At 31.8% G+C, this 17,331-nt stretch overlaps 2 protein-coding genes across 4 annotated transcripts in view; one reads left to right on the forward strand and one right to left on the reverse strand.

Moving 5' to 3' along the window:
- The window catches only part of LOC132753444 (dynein axonemal assembly factor 9-like), a 103,626-nt gene that overhangs the window by 43,851 nt on the left and 42,444 nt on the right, over positions 1-17,331 (reverse strand). The gene's annotated exons all lie outside the window — the stretch shown is intronic.
- Positions 6,950-17,331, forward strand: part of LOC132753445 (FMRFamide receptor-like) — a 34,056-nt gene continuing 23,674 nt past the window's right edge. Inside the window, exon 1 of one of the 3 annotated variants that reach the window (XM_060743922.1) lies at positions 6,950-7,209. The gene's annotated coding sequence lies outside the window, so the exon portion shown is untranslated. Of the gene's footprint in view, positions 7,210-15,231; positions 15,486-17,331 lie in introns of those variants that run through there. The other 2 variants (XM_060743920.1, XM_060743924.1) reach the window with 2 other exon arrangements.

A 17,331-nucleotide genomic window follows, 5' to 3' on the forward strand; every position in this document is an offset into this window, starting at 1 on the left:
TATCACAATAGAACACCATGAGGAAACAGACTAAACAATTGAAACAATGTGAGACAGCATGGAGTCTCTTCAAATATCTCATTTATAACAGTTTACTGGAAAATAAGCAGATTTATACGTTTTTATGCCAATCTACAGAGGCTGAGGATTCTCTGTTAGTGTAATTTATGTCCCTTGCACCTAAAATGAGTGATATTATTTTTATTTTAACCCCTAATTTGCTCAATTTCTTAAATGGTCTTGTTCAGCTCTTCCTTTTTTTGGTATTGTCCGTAAAATTTTTTGGAGATATCAAAGCAAAAAATCAAAGTTGGCCCACCAACAGAATAGAGACTGGTCGGACTGCACAGTAGTGTAGGGCTAGCCTGGCTCTATACTGGTAGCAAAGGCTTATCACTTTGGTTCTTAAATGGCTTGTACAGAAAGATACAAAATATGAGAATTTTTAAATCTTCCATTCGGTTATTGAATGTTTGTCTGCAGCATAGTTAGGGGATGGTCATTTCATATACATGAAACATTGTTTTAGACATTTTTTTTCATTCACAGCATAATGAAAAGATTTTTATTATATATTTTAACAAGATATTGGATTCACACGACACATATGTTTTCCTCCCTTACTGTGAAAACTCAGTTATCATTTATTTATAGTCCATTTTATTACTTCTCTAATCAATTGTATTCAACCACACAAGGCAAGTTTGAAGTAATTTTTATTTGTAATATTATAAACCTTCTAAAGCAATTGATTCAAAATATAAAGTTCTGAGATGTAATAACATTTCCAGAGAAAAAAAATACAAGAAAACTATGACTTAAGATTGTTGCTATTTTTTTCAAATCTTACTCAAATTTTGCATTCAGTTTAAGCTTATAAATATTTCAGCATTTTAAAGACAAAACAATACATTATATCTACCTAGGTTTCCCTTGATATTAAAAAGGGATAAATATATACTAAAATCTCTGCAGAAGTGCTTAAAATCATATCTATAGTGTTACATTCTCACTTATATAAGAGCTTGCACGAAAACTTACAAAATCTGAAATTTCATTTTTTTTTTAGACAATGGCATAATGTAACTGATCAGCTCTTATTACCCTTACCCTGCAAGATTTTCTAAAATTCACTTGTCCGGCTTCATTTGACATCAAGTCTAGCAGATCCCTGGTAAAATACTTCACAAATCCCACCAAAAGTACATGAATTTGTCCCTTCTATCATTTGACTTCAGTACATCAAGGAATTATGCTTATTTTTGGTCAATATTCATCCATAATTAAGCGAAATATGGGTTTGTCAAATTTTGGGGTTGATTCTCTCACGAAAAGCAATCCTACGTTTATATGATGCAGTGTCAAAATACAACTTAAAGGGAAAAAAGGATTTTTTCCGGCTTCCAAGGTATGATGTAAAATTGGATCATATGACCAAGGTGACAGATAATTGCTTTTCGTACTGAATCACAATGAGACTATGTGATTTACTAGATCTTGGAATCTTATTTTTTTCTTTCTTTGTTGAAGTTTCCAATACCATTTTACATGTTCATAGTTTGTATATGCTTAGAAATGGAAATTGATAAATCTCCTTTGAAGTAAGCTCTAATCTTATCAATAATCACATTGTTTCATTGTTTTAATTTGTGTTTGAGGTTCAACATCTGTTGATCAAGGGATTACAGTGATGTTCCTGCATTGTGTATTATAGACAAGAGCACTGCATGCCATGTAAATTCTTGTTTGTTAATGCAATGACTATATATAATCAAAAAACAATTTTTGTAAATATTGTATGTTAAAAGGGGGCATAACTCCTATAAATATTGCTTTCATTGTAATGCCAATTGCCTTACATTTTACTTTGCTTGTCATGATATTTAAGTATTCCAAATTTCATGTTGAAAGCTATGACAGTTTTGAAATAAGCATTTTTGACAAAAAGTTAAAAAGGGGCATAATATATAACTCCATAAATATAGCTTTCAGAATTGTGTCCCTTGTCTTATAAATGCACATTGTCATGCATAATAAGCAAATATTCTAAGTTTTGTTTGAAATGTTTAATAAATTGGCTACATTACAGTTTTTGTATGACAACAACAACAATGACACAGCGATCAAAGTAGTTCAACTTTTCTTTGAATCAGACAAGAATTTATTTCTGGTATGATTTTAATATTATGTTCTCCAAGAGAGGGGAATGGAGAGCCATTCAGAACAAATTAATAGAGATTATGTGAAAATCAAAGACTCAATTTCCTTGAGTTTGCAATTTAAACAACCTAAATGATTTATCTGGGAACATAAAATTATTAGATAAATTTCAAATCTTTTGTTCCCCCTTCATAGAAAATTCCATACTGGAATGACTTTTGATCAATTCTTTAGTCAAATATCTTGAAATCTATTAGTGTTAACCCAATTAAAGCTTGCTGCAATATAAAATATTAACATTGGCCCATTTTCATTTAGAAGTTCAGCATTTCAAAACTGAATATGTAAATAGCAGACACATATATTACATAAAAGCTGCATGACAATAGAATGAAATATAGATTCTCAGATTTCCAAGCATTTCAGTGAGGATGAATGGTTCTCCCATCCTCTCTAGGGACGTCTAACTTTATGATGGTTAACTTAAAATACATTCTTATAACAGTTTCTCCTGATTGATATCAATTCACTTAATTCTCTCACTCAAGAAAACAAGAGGGCCATGATGGCCCTGAGGTCGCTCACCTGTATATAGCACCTGTATATAGGCCCCCGGAGCGGGGCCAGTTTACACTCCAGGGCTTTTATTTGAGCAAACTTGGAAGACACCCATTAGAAGATGTTTCATGATGTTAAGTTTTTACTACACACATATAATGAAAAACAATGACCTCCGCCCCCCCCCCCCCCTTTGGCAGGGCCAATTTAAACCCAAGGGCTTTTATTTGGACAAACTTGGTAGACACAAACAAAAAGATGTTTCCTGCTAAAAATCTAACCTCTAGCTCATTGGGTTTTTTAAAAGAAGATTTTTTAAGTTTTTACTATACACATATAGTTAAAAACAATGACACCTCTGGGGCGGGGCCAGTTTTAACCCCAGGGCTTTTATTTGAACAAACTTTGTAGACACTTACTAGAAGATGTTTCATTCTTAATATCTAAACTCTAGCTATTTGGGTTTTTTCAAAGAAGATTTTTAAGTTTTTGCCATACACATATAAGGAAAATCAATGACCCCCGGGGCGGGGCCAATTTTGACCCCAGGGCTTTTATTTGTTTTATTAAATGTTTTATAAACTTAAGGCCATTTTATTCCAATTACAACATAAATATTTCATTTTCATTAACCAAGATCAGATCGCATAAAGCATTTTCATGCCAGATGCAACAGACTAATGTGGACTGGTTTACTTTTCTATTTGAACACTTAATGTAACAATTTTATAACTTCTACTATATTTACATGTAAGCTACAACAGTACTGCACATAACTTGTGTTGTGTTGTGCACATCAATAGAACCCACTTCCCAGGCAATCAATTATTCAAATTGATTTCACATTTACATATTCATTAAGCTGATTTTCTAATTTCATTTCAGCATCCTAATAAGGTTAGCATCTATATATCTGTCCACAAAAAGTAATCAATTCTAAAACTGCTCCTACATTTTCATTTTCGCCTTTGGCTAAATAATTCATCCAAGTTTCTTCAAACTTACTATTCAGTATTGAAATGACAGAGCTTGCTTGAATCAAATTATTTTTTTTCCATTTTTTGTTTGTTTAATTTATTGCACTCTGATTTAGCTATTCCAAGTCAAAATGACCAAGTGAAAATGAAAGCAGGACTTAAAAGCCTAAACAACACATCAAAACCTAGTCCAATTAAAACAATTTATTACATGCTTTTCGGTGGTTTATAGAAATATATCAGTGAAATAAACAAGAGGGCCATGATGGCCCTGAGGTCGCTCACCTGTATATAGGCCCCCCCCCCCCCCCAACGTTGCAGGGCCAATTTAACCCAAGGGCTTTTATTTGCACAAACTTGGTAGACACCCATAAGAAGATGTTTCATGCTAAACATCTAAGCTCTAGCTCATTGGGCTTTTTAAAAGAAGATTTTTTTTAAGTTTTTACTATACACATATAGTTAAAAACAATGACACCCCTGGGGCCGGGCCAGTTTTGACCCCAGGGCTTTTATTCGAACAAACTTTGTAGACACTTACTAGAAGATGTTTCATGCTTAATATCTAAACTCTAGCTATTGGGGTTTTTTCAAAGAAGATTTTAAGTTTTTGCTATACACATATAAAGAAAATCAATGACCCCCGGGGCGGGGCCAATTTTGACCCCAGGTCTTTTATTTGAACAAACTTTGTAGACACTCACTAAAAGATGTTTCATGCTAAATATCTCAACTCTAGCTATTTGGGTTTTTTCAAAGAAGATTTTTTAAGTTTTTGCTATACACATATAAGGAAAATCAATGACCCCCGGGGCGGGGCCAATTTTGACCCCAGGGCTTTTATTTGAACAAAATTGGTAGACACATATTAGAACATGTTTGATGCTTAATATCTTAGCCATAGCTCTTTGAGTTCTTTAAAAGAAGATTTTTTAAGTTTTTACTATATGCATATAGGGAAAATCAATGACCCCCCAGGGCGGGGCCAATTTTGACCCTGGGGCTTTTATTTGAACAAACTTGGTAGACACTTATTAGAACATGTTTCATGCTAAATATCTTAGCTCTAACTCTTTTGGTTCTTTAAAAGAAGATTTTTTAAGTTTTTACTATATGCATATAGGGAAAATCAATGACCCCCTGGGGCGGGGCCAATTTTGACCCCAGGGCTTTTATTTGAACAAACTTGGTAGACACCCATTAGAACATGTTTGATGCTCAATATCTTAGCCATAGCTCTTTGAGTTCTTTAAAAGAAGATTTTTTAAGTTTTTACTATATGCATATAGGGAAAATCAATGACCCCCCGGGGCGGGGCCAATTTTGACCCCAGGGCTTTTATTTGAACAAACTTGGTAGACACCCATTAGAACATGTTTCATGCTAAATATCTTAGCTCTAGCTCTTTGGGTTCTTCAAAAGAAGATTTTTTAAGTTTTTACTATATGCATATAGGGAAAATCAATGACCCCCCCCCCCGGGGCGGGGCCAGTTTTGACCCCAGGGCTTTTATTTGAACAAACTTGGTAGACACACACTCTTTCATGCTTAATATCTTAGCTCTAGCTCTTTGGGTTCTTTAAAAGAAGATTTTTTAAGTTTTTACTATATGCATATAGGGAAAATCAATGACCCCCTGGGGCGGGGTCAATTTTGACCCCAGGGCTTTTATTTGAACAAACTTGGTAGACACTCACTAGAAGATGTTTCATGCTTAATATCTAAACTCTAGCTATTTGGGTTTTTTCAAAGAAGATTTTTAAGTTTTTGCTATACACATATAAAAGAAGATTTTTTAAGTTTTTACTATATGCATATAGGGAAAATCATTGACCCCCCCCCCCCCCGGGCGGGGCCAATTTTGACCCCAGGGCTTTTATTTGAACAAACTTGGTAGACACTCACTAGAAGATGTTTCATGCCAAATATCTAAGCTCTAGCTCTTATGGTTTTTTAAAAGAAGATATTTAAAGTTTTTTCTTTCGGTTGCCGCCATGGCAACCAGAGTTAACCAGAGTTAACCAGAGTTCTGCATGGAATTAAATTCTTTGAACAATTTTTAAAGGTGACCACCAAAGGAACATTCCTGTGAAGTTTGGATGAAATTGGCTTAGTGGTTTATGAGGAGATGTCATTTAAAGTAAAAGTTTACGGACGGACGACGGACGGACGCCGGACGAAAAGCGATCACAAAAGCTCACCCTGTCACTTTGTGACAGGTGAGCTAAAAACTGATAATTTCACTGTTTTGAAAATTTGAGCCCTTTACGTTGTTTCAGTGAAATACAAGCGTTCACAGTACTGGAAACCAACATAATGACGTCACAATGCATTTATATTATTTGGCGCCCTTTTCATTTTGTACTAGGTTTAAATGTCTTTTTAAACGTTGCTTTGCATATAATAAAAAGAAAAGTTTAGTTTAATGTAAGATCAAAATATATTTCACCTCATGAACACCAAAATTTCATATTTCACTCGTGGCTGTGCCACTTGTGAAATATACCTTTTGGTGCTCACTCAGGTGAAATATATTCCTATCATACACTGAACTAAACAAAAATCCTCTATATGACAGCATGTGATATATATTGACTCTTCTGTCTGTTGTTTTATTTGTTGTTACTTTAATTATTGTTTTAGTGTTGTTGTTGTCATCATCATTGTCCTTGTCATAATCTCAATTGTCATCATCATCATCAAACCTATTTAAATTTTTTGTTTACTGAGGTGTTATTCAAAAAAACATTCATTTCCTCACTTTAAATACCATGTTAATTACAATGATGATATTAATTAATTAGGACAAATTCTCAATGAAATCAACTCCAACAGATAGATATTGGAAAACTGAAAGATGCTGTCTTGCTAAACTGCAATTTAGAATATGAAAGGTTGCAAATTATTTTTTCAAACATTTATTTCTTCCGCAGGAAAACAGCAAAGAGTGTTATTGGGAGTATAAAAAACCTCCGTATCAATTCTTCCGACCAATTAAACACACAGCTTAAAATTACAGCTGAAATGACGAGAGTCTTGAGGAAAAATTGGAAATGAATATGAACAACAAAAAAAAAATTGGAAAACATTGCCGTGAAGTTCAGGGTTCATAGTTATTGATTTTAGCAGTAATAACTGTGACAATCATTTCTATAGTAACCTGGCTTGTCTGTTCCCAATATGTTTCCAGTAAAAAGCCATTGGTTATTTCCAATACACACACACACAAACTTCTCTGACATTCCGTTTTTCCTATATCAGTTTAAGTTATGGTCTAGTGTAATATCACACACTGTGGTAACTGTGCCTCACTCTTATAACTGTATTCTAACAAGACAGTAAATGAATTGACTTTTAGGTATTATTTTTATAATTTTATTTTTCAAGACAAAATAAGCCAAAGGTTCATATGTCTAAAGTTACGGGACTAATATAAATAATATTTATTTAAGTGAAATACAGCCAAAAGGAGAATTATTATATTATATGCATCGTCTGAATAACAAAACGTAAGGTAAGACTCTTTTATTATAATATTTTTGCAACATTTAATCACTGTAACCTGATATAAAATCCTATAATGTTCTTCCATTACAGTATTCAATAATTAACTTCGGAGGTTTCATAGCTATTATTCTCTGAATTTTATGACACAAATGTTGAGAATTTAATATCTGCCTGTTCTTTAATACTTTATGGAGAAATTTTATGAAATCCAGTGATTATCTCATTTATTTACACTTCTTTTGACTGGCAGGACTGTTTCACAAAATCAAACTACTAACTGTTTTAGTACCTTTTCTTATCTCAATTTATTCTAACATGTAATTATATAATTAAATAATTCAAGTTTGAATATATAAATCAATTATGGATTCAATTTAAAAAAGGTATTTTTTATTTGAAAAATATACAACGTTTTGACTCCAAAGTTCAATAAAATAATGAAATATAAATATATATTCATTTTAATACAGACAGACAGATAGACAGACGTACATCACAATACAAAATGTTCAATAATCAGTTTAGAAAAAATCTGAAAACATTTTGAAATCATAAAATATGTAATCTATATAGGCCTTGGAAAAAATATTAATATAGGTAATGCGCAATGGTGTATTCTAAAATTGTCTTCTGCAGTAATTCTTTTACTGTAGATATTTTTTATTGTTTTTCATTCTCATTTTTTTTTTTTTTCTTACTTACATTTAATCTTAATGTTGTCAGTGTCTGATATAAATTTAAAATCTTAAGATTTAATTTTTGTATATTCATGGCGTATATATATGGACATTCAGGCCAGCTTTGAATAATTATGTAACTAATAACGGTTCTCACTTTAATTGGTACATTAAAATTTTGTATTTCAAATATCAAAAAGCTCAAACTAAAAACAGCTTATATGTTATGGTATATTATGCCTGGTCAGCTGGAAAGATGAAGACTCCCTGTGGTAAATTTAAAAACTATTAATTTTTTACTTTAAGGGGTCTGTATCAAAATGTATGCTAAAATTTAACAAAAAATTGAACAATTTTTAAATTCAAATATAATAAAATTTAACAGCCAAAAGTGATGCAGGGTGGTCATACTAAATAGAGGTGCTTTATACAGAATAGTTAATTTACAAAGTTCTTATTGCCACTTTCATTTAACAAATTTTTTCAAAGAAGTTTTGCATAATATTTTGATGACTTTTTAAGTCTATTTACAACACAAAGAATATTTACATTCATTTTCAAGCTTCAGTAACTAAAACTGCCACTATCATGGCGTGAATACCCCCGCATACCACTTTGTCCGAATCAACAGTGGCCATTTAGAGCTCAAGGACAACCTCCCTGCCAAATCTGAGGTTACTAAGCCAGTGCATTGCTAAGTTATGTATTCCACATGCTTCAAATGTGAAAATGTCAAAATCAATACATTGCGGACAGGACATTCTTTAGCAATTGAGAAGAAAAGCTTTTTTTTTGTCAAGGTCCCTGTGACCTTGACCTTTGACCCAGTGACCTCAAAATAAATAGGGGTCACCTTATAGTCATGATCAACATCCATGCCAAATATGAAGACTGTGGGTCAAAGGAATCTTAAGTTAATGGGTGGACAAACTTTTTGAAGTCAAAGTCCCTATGACCTTGACCTTTGAGCCAGTGACCTCAAAATCATAGGGGTCATCTACTAATCATGATCAACATCCAGGCCAAATATGAAGACTGTGGGTCAAAGGAATCTAAAGTTATTGGGCAGACAAACTTTTTGAAGTCAAAGTCCCTGTGACCTTGACCTTTGACCTGGTGACCTCAAAATCGATAGGGGTCATCTACTAATCATGACTAACCTCCATGCCAAATATGAAGACTGTGGGTCAAAGGAATCTTAAGTTATTGGGCGGACAAGCTTTTTGAAGTTAAGTCCCCTGTGACCTTGACCTTTGACCTCAAAATCAATAGGGGTCATCTACTAATCATGACTAACCTCCATGCCAAATATGAAGACTGTGGGTCAAAGGAATCTTAAGTTATTGGGCGGACAAGCTTTTTGAAGTCAAGGCCCCTGTGACCTTGACCTTTGACCTGGTGACCTCAAAATCAATAGGGGTCATCTACTAATCATGACTAACCTCCATGCCAAATATGAAGACTGTGGGTCAAAGGAATCTTCAAGTTATTGGGCAGGCAAGCTTTTTGAAGTAAAGGCCCCTGTGACCTTGACCTTTGACCTAGTGACCTCAAAATCAATAGGGGTCATCTACTAATCATGACTAACCTCCATGCCAAATATGACGACTGTAGGTCAAAGGAATCTTAAGTTATTGGGCGGACAAGCTTTTTGAAGTCAAGGCCCCTGTGACCTTGACCTTTGACCTAATGACCTCAAAATCAATAGGGGTCATCTACTAATCATGACTAACCTCCATGCCAAATATGAAGACTAAGGGTCAAAGGAATCTTAAGTTATTGGGCGGACAAGAAAAAACTGACGGACAGCCGGACGTACGGCCGGACGGACAAGCTGATTCCAGTATACGCCCCTTACAACTTTGTTGTGCGGGGGTATAATAAATGAAAGAAAAAAATCCCAAGAAATTTTACTGAAAAATCATTTTAGTTGGTAGAAGACCCAGTCTAGTGTAAGTTTGATAAATAAGTTAGTCTTCATTCTAAAAATAAATTAAACAAAACAAGCTTGTACAGTAAAGGTCATATCATTAGTAAAATCTTGTGACAGCTGTGCTGCATCTAATTACCATGACAATATCATTTCAACTTAATAATTGATTTGAGTTGATTTGAACAAGGTTTATATTCTATTCCCCAACACTTGAACTAAGGTTTTTTTGGACTGAGTTTAATGAAATTTTATTTATTTACCAAGATTATTATTTTGGACCAAGTTGAATGATTTACAGTATTCATTTCCCCTTTTTTCAATATCAGATGCAGATCTATATTCCCCTTTACAGGCCCATAATGACCTAGAAATCCTTTTATTTTTATTTCTCAAAAGCTTTTATCTCTTTGGTGTTCTGTTATAGTTTCCAAAAAGTTACTTATAGGTCAATTACCTGGCAATGTAATTATTATGTTCAGATGGCCCTAATCTGATCTGACCTGATTACATGCACTGGTCCCATAGGTAGATTCAATCCCTAACTGAGCAGGCATTAAAATTGTTAAATGAATATTGTAACTAAAATATTATTCTCTTGAAATAACACTGGTGAATTAATGGCCTGTTCTGAAAATTTATCAGACCTAAAACATTAAACAAAGCAAAGATAAGAGTTTAAGAAATTGCTGACTTTGGCTTGAATATTGACCTGTGCTTTGACACCCAACTATCACTGTAGAGACATTGAGAAATGCCTGCAGATAGATTGAGAATTTAACACCTTACTGCACATGGTAATCAATGCAGCAGTGCTGTTATAGCATGCAGCTTTCACCATCAATTCTCTTTACAAATTCTTTAATTCTACTGGAAATTAGTTCCGCTCAAAGAAAATTACAGTGGATTTTCTGACTACCCTTGCCTTTTTATGGTAGTCTTTCAATTAAACTGCTGAGTAAAAGTTTAAATTCTCTTACATAAAGATGCCATTATTTTCCTTATAATATCTTTGTTTAGCTTTCACAATGTGTCCCTAAATATTTTTTGATGTTTAAACACCTTTTAAACCAGAGATGTTAAACAATAAACAAATAAATATTGTCAAACAATTTTTTTATAGCATTTTAATTCTTTCATGTTTGCTTTTAGAAAAGGTTGTTAGAATTTTGTATCACTTTCCTATAAAATTGTTAATTTTCTCACTGCTGTTTAACCAATTTCCTAGCAGAGCCTCTAATTAGACAAGTGGTAAAAGTTGTTTGCCCTCAGGTCTCATTACTGTAGGTTTTAATCCTAATTCTTTAACATAAAACCCAACAACCCAACCAAAAATACTTAAAGGTATCCAACAAACATGCATTTTTCCTAAAAAAAATTCAGAATTCTATTGCTTAACTTATCATTATTAAAGAAATGGTCAATTATGGAATAATCTGAAGTCTAAAAAATTAGCTTCCATGATTTAAAAGCCTCAATAAAACTTAGAAAATTAATATTCATTAGTTATCAAAGTAAATAAACTGAATGAAGATATTATGTGACTTTAATGTTAACATTTGCAAACTACAGTCAGTAAACCTTGTAATTATAATTCTTCAGTTTCAATGTTTTCATCGGCACCATTTTCATCGGCATCGTTTTTATCGGCAACTCACAGCTACCTCCTATTATCTACCATTCTGTGAACTTATCTTTTCATGCAGTCAGGCCTATTAAATCTGCATGATTTATGATCCATATTATTTCGGCTTTATGATTAATTTGCTACATAACTTCAAACAGCATCAACAAATAACTACCAAACATATAATCAGAACCATATGTTTAATATCTAATGTATTGGAATAACAGCTCATCTTTTGTTAATTTCCATGTTACAAAATAAATATAATCATTTGCTAGAGCTGGGGTTTTATTTTCATTGTTATCTCCCTGACACAATACTATACAAGATTAATTAACAATTATTTCTTTTACACAAACATTCATAATTATAGTCTGCAATTTTCTCATATTTATTTTGATTTCAGTGCTCTCAAGGGATTATCTCCCCCTTTTCAGATTTTTTTTAATATTAACAGCAGGTACCATGAACTTCTTCTTAGTTTTGATATCCTTTCAATGGTCCTTAGGGATCATTGATTCTAACATATTTCTTATTGAAGACTGAATATTGCTTAAGTGGTTGCTAAGGGGAAAAAGATAAGTTGCACTAATATGTAGTCTAAAACAGTAAACCTCAGACTTTTTGATTTGGAGTAAGATTTTTTTGTGGAGTTTTTTCTGTCTATTTTTTGTTTATTTTTTTTGGTGCAGGGCGGGGTGGGGAGTTGGGAATGGGGTGGTGTGGGTAGTGTGATTACTCTGAAGTGATATCCAGTTCATGTGATCCCCAATAATCAGATTTTTTGTGCAATATGCAAAGAGAATGAAATGTCTCAAACTTGAAAATTATCTATATAAAACTTCTTTCTAATTTACACAACTAAACTACCATCAAATCTGCAGCACCAGGTGTCCTCTCTTAATTAGCCTGAAATAATGCTTTAAAAGCACTTTTCTGTAGTGTTAATTTCTATTAAATACATTAAATGTACATCATTTAAGCCTCAATAATCTGATGTATTAAGTTTAAAACTTAGTAGGATAAATTGGTTTATAAAGCTTTGAACAAAAATGTTAAATATTTAAGTTATTAAATTACCAACGCCCTTGACATTCCAACTTGCCAGCTCTTATCCTCTAATAATGTGATGGTATGATTCCATCTTTATAGTTATACTGAAAAAAAATGATTCGAAACAAGAGCTTGTCTGTTAATAGACCACTTTTGACAAAATTCTATGTTAAAAAGGGGCATAACTAAAAAAATATAGCTTTCAGAATTATGCCCCTTGTCCAGAATTATGCCCCTTGTCCAACAACTGCACCAAGTATTCCAAGATTTTTAAAATGTTTCAATTTTGGTCTACATGTAAGTTTTTGCATAATGATTACAATGACATTGCAGCTATCATGATAGCTCACTTTTTCTTGGATAATCTGAAACACTTATTATATAAAATATAGTGTGGGGCATGATAAGGGGCCCTGGGGCATTCCAAAACTTTTATATCAGAAAATTGCATTTTGACGAGGAAGCCAATTTGAAAGAATGAATCAATCAAGTCCTGTCTATCTATGCTTATGCAACTTAATTTTTTGAGATGCATTCAACAGTGTTTTCATAGAACCTTTTAACAGTGGCAGTGTAACTCAAAATCCAAAACTGAAAAAAAAAAGATCAAGAAAATTTCAACTTCTCTAATGAAGCACAAGCAATCAACAGTGAGATTGTGAAGTCTATTAGGGAATTCCACGATGTTGTAATTTCTGAGTGCAGACTGAACAAGTACTGTGAAATGTCTTTATATGATGTAGTTAAACCTTTCTTCATTAAACATTATCTGAATATCATGTAAATATGTAACAAGTGCAAAACGAATCTGTTACTTCTCAAGCAAACAAGAAAAAAAAGTCTTCCCAGAAAACAGGAAAACTCTACAAAAAAAAATGCTTTTCTAACTTTATGAACAAACAATTTGCCAGAGTGATTTTCCAATGGAGTGCAATAAAACTGAACCAAACAAATTAGAAAAATAAACGAAATTTTCTTAAAGTTCTAAAATAACTTAATTTAGACTTCCTGTTGATTAGAAATAAAATTAAATTTTCCATTTGGAATGTTAGGAGTTGCATCAGTTTTATATGCAGAAGAATAACTGTTTAATATCACTGTATCCTTTATATTCTAAAGATAGACTAAGTCTAAAAAAATTTACCATTAACCTTAATACTATGTTGATAAATATGTATTGCTGATAAATTACTTTTTCAATCTAATTTTCAATTTATTGAAGTCCATGTATTTTTTACAACACCTTTTTACAATGCCTTTTTTCAATTAAAGGGGTCAATATTGAATCTCATTCGTACATCAAAGTCAAGACGAGAGGAAACTTTGTACAGCATTTAGATGCAAGTTTTCTTTTTTAAATTTTGATGAACAAAGGATCATTCATCTGAGACTTTTAAATATAATTTATGTACTGACCTTGAAATCATGTTTCAATTATGCAGAAAAAAGTCATGTTTCATTTATACAGTTATTTTATTTATCATCACAAAAGTTGTTCAGCCACAAATAAACATGACTTTACAGTACAAAAAGCTGGTATAGTATTGATTGGCATCTGATCACAAATTAACAAGTCTTAGTGATAACCAAGAGGCAACTGTTTAATAATTGAAAATATTGATTTCTATGACAACAAAGGAAAATTCTATATTACCTGCATAAAATTGGTGATTTTCAATATATAGAAAACACTCAATAATTCACCTGTGCACACAATGTCTTTCAGATATGGTAAATGGATTGTAATGTTTCAAAAATGTTTTCTGACACTATTTTCTTTTCAATAAGATGACATCAATTAAATTGTAAAAGAGTAAAATGCAATATTTGTATTGATGGGATCAATTTTTGTTAAATTGTGAAAGAATAAGATGCAAATTTAGAAAATAAGTTATAGGATATTGCATATAATAAAAAGAAAATTTGTTTAGTTTAATGTAAGATCAAAATATATTTCACCTCATGTACACCAAAATTTCATATTTCACTCGTGGCTGTGCCACTTGTGAAATATACCTTTTGGTGCTCACTCAGGTGAAATATATGAACTAAACAAAAATCCTCTATATGACAGCATGTGATATATATTGACTCTTCTGTCTGTTGTTTTATTTGTTGTTACTTTAATTATTGTTTTAGTGTTGTTGTCATCATCATTGTCCTTGTCATAATCTCAATCATCATCATCATCATCAAACCTATTTAAATTTTGTGTTATTCAAAAAAACATTCATTTCCTCACTTTAAATACCATGTTAATTACAATGATGATATTAATATATTAGGACAAATTCTCAATGAAATCAACTCCAACAGATAGATATTGGAAAACTGAAAGATGCTGTCTTGCTAAACTGCAATTTAGAATATGAAAGGTTGCAAATTATTTCTTCAAACATTTATTTCTTCCGCAGGAAAACAGCAAAGAGTGTTATTGGGAGTATAAAAAACCTCCGTATCAATTCTTCCGACCAATTAAACACACAGCTTAAAATTACAGCTGAAATGACGAGAGTCTTGAGGAAAAATTGGAAATGAATATGAACAACAAAAAAAAAATTGGAAAACATTGCCGTGAAGTTCAGGGTTCATAGTTATTGATTTTAGCAGTAATAACTGTGACAATCATTTCTATAGTAACCTGGCTTGTCTGTTCCCAATATGTTTCCAGTAAAAAGCCATTGGTTATTTCCAATACACACACACACAAACTTCTCTGACATTCCGTTTTTCCTATATCAGTTTAAGTTATGGTCTAGTGTAATATCACACACTGTGGTAACTGTGCCTCACTCTTATAACTGTATTCTAACAAGACAGTAAATGAATTGACTTTTTAGATATTATTTTTATAATTTTATTTTTCAAGACAAAATAAGCCAAAGTTCTTATGTCTAAAGTTATGTGACTAATATAGATAATATTTATTTAAGTGAAATACAGCCAAAAGGAGAATTATTATATTATATGCATCGGTCTGAATAACAAAACGTAAGGTAAGACTCTTTTATTATAATATTTTTGCAACATTTAATCACTGTAACCTGATATAAAATCCTATAATGTTCTTCCATTACAGAATTCAATAATTAACTTTGGAGGTTTCATAGCTATTATTCTCTGAATATTATGACACAAATGAGAATTTAATATCTGCCTGTTCTTTAATACTTTATGGTGATTATCTCATTTATTTACACTAATCTTCTACTGTTTTACTGACTGGCAGGACTGTTTCACTAAATCAAACTACTTACTGTTTTAGTACCTTTTCTTATCTCAATTTATTATAACATGTAATTATATAATTAAATAATTCAAGTTTGAATATATAAATCAATTCCAGTTTCAATTTAAAAATGTATTTTTTATTTGAAAAATATACAACGTTTCGACTCAAAAGTTCAGTAAAATAATGAAATAAAAATATATATTCAATTTAATACAGACAGACAGACAGACAGACAGACAGACAGATAGACAGACATACATCACAATATAAAATGTTCAATAATCAGTTTAGAAAAAATCTGAAAACATTTTGAAATCATAAAATATGTAATCTATATAGGTCTTGGAAAAAATATTAATATAGGGGCTTAATTGTGCAATGGTGTATTCTAAAATTGTCTTCTACAGTAATTCTTTACTGTAAATATTTGTTGTTGTTTTTCATTCTCATTTTTTTTTTTTTTTTCTTACATTTAATCTAAATGTTGTCAGTGTCTGATATAAATTTAAAATCTTAAGATTTAATTTTTTTGTATAATCATGGCGTATATATATGGACATTCAGGCCAGCTTTGATTAATTATGTAACTAATAACGGTTCTCGCTTTATGGTTCATTTGTATTTCAAATATCAAAAAACAGCTTATGGAATATTAAGCCTGGTCAGCTGGAAAGATGAAGACTCCCTGTTGTAAATTTGAAAACTATTAATTTTTACTTTAAGGGGTCTGTATCAAAATGTATGCTAAAATTTAACAAAAAATTTAACAATTTTTAAATTCAAATTTAATAAAATTTAACAGCCAACAGTGATGCAGGGTGGTCATACTAAATAGAGGTGCTTTATACAGAATAGTTAATTTACAAAGTTCTTATTGCCACTTTCATTTAACAAATTTTTTCAAAGAAGTTTTGCATAATATTTTGATGACTTTTTAAGTCTATTTACAACACAAAGAATATTTACATTCATTTTCAAGCTTCAGTAACTAAAACTGCCACTATCATGGCGTGAATACCCCCGCATACCACTTTGTCCGAATCAACAGTGGCCATTTAGAGCTCAAGGACAACCTCCCTGCCAAATCTGAGGTTACTAAGCCAGTGCATTGCTAAGTTATGTATTCCACATGCTTCAAATGTGAAAATGTCAAAATCAATACATTGCGGACAGGACATTCTTTAGCAATTGAGAAGAAAAGCTTATCTCCCTGACACAATACTATACAAGATTAATTAACAATTATTTCTTTTACACAAACATTCATAATTATAGTCTGCAATTTTCTCATATTTATTTTGATTTCAGTGCTCTCAAGGGATTATCTCCCCCTTTTCAGATTTTTTTTAATATTAACAGCAGGTACCATGAACTTCTTCTTAGTTTTGATATCCTTTCAATGGTCCTTATGGATCATTGATTCTAACATATTTCTTATTGAAGACTGAATATTGCTTAAGTGGTTGCTAAGGGGAAAAAGATAAGTTGCACTAATATGTAGTCTAAAACAGTTAACCTCAGACTTTTTGATTTGGAGTAAGATTTTTTTGTGGAGTTTTTTCTGTTTATTTTTTGTCTATTTTTTTTTTATTTTTTTTTGGTGCAGGGCG

The sequence above is a fragment of the Ruditapes philippinarum genome, unplaced genomic scaffold (assembly GCF_026571515.1).
Source record: "Ruditapes philippinarum isolate M1 unplaced genomic scaffold, ASM2657151v2 ctg4252_1_1_1_1, whole genome shotgun sequence".
Taxonomy (NCBI): domain Eukaryota; kingdom Metazoa; phylum Mollusca; class Bivalvia; order Venerida; family Veneridae; genus Ruditapes; species Ruditapes philippinarum.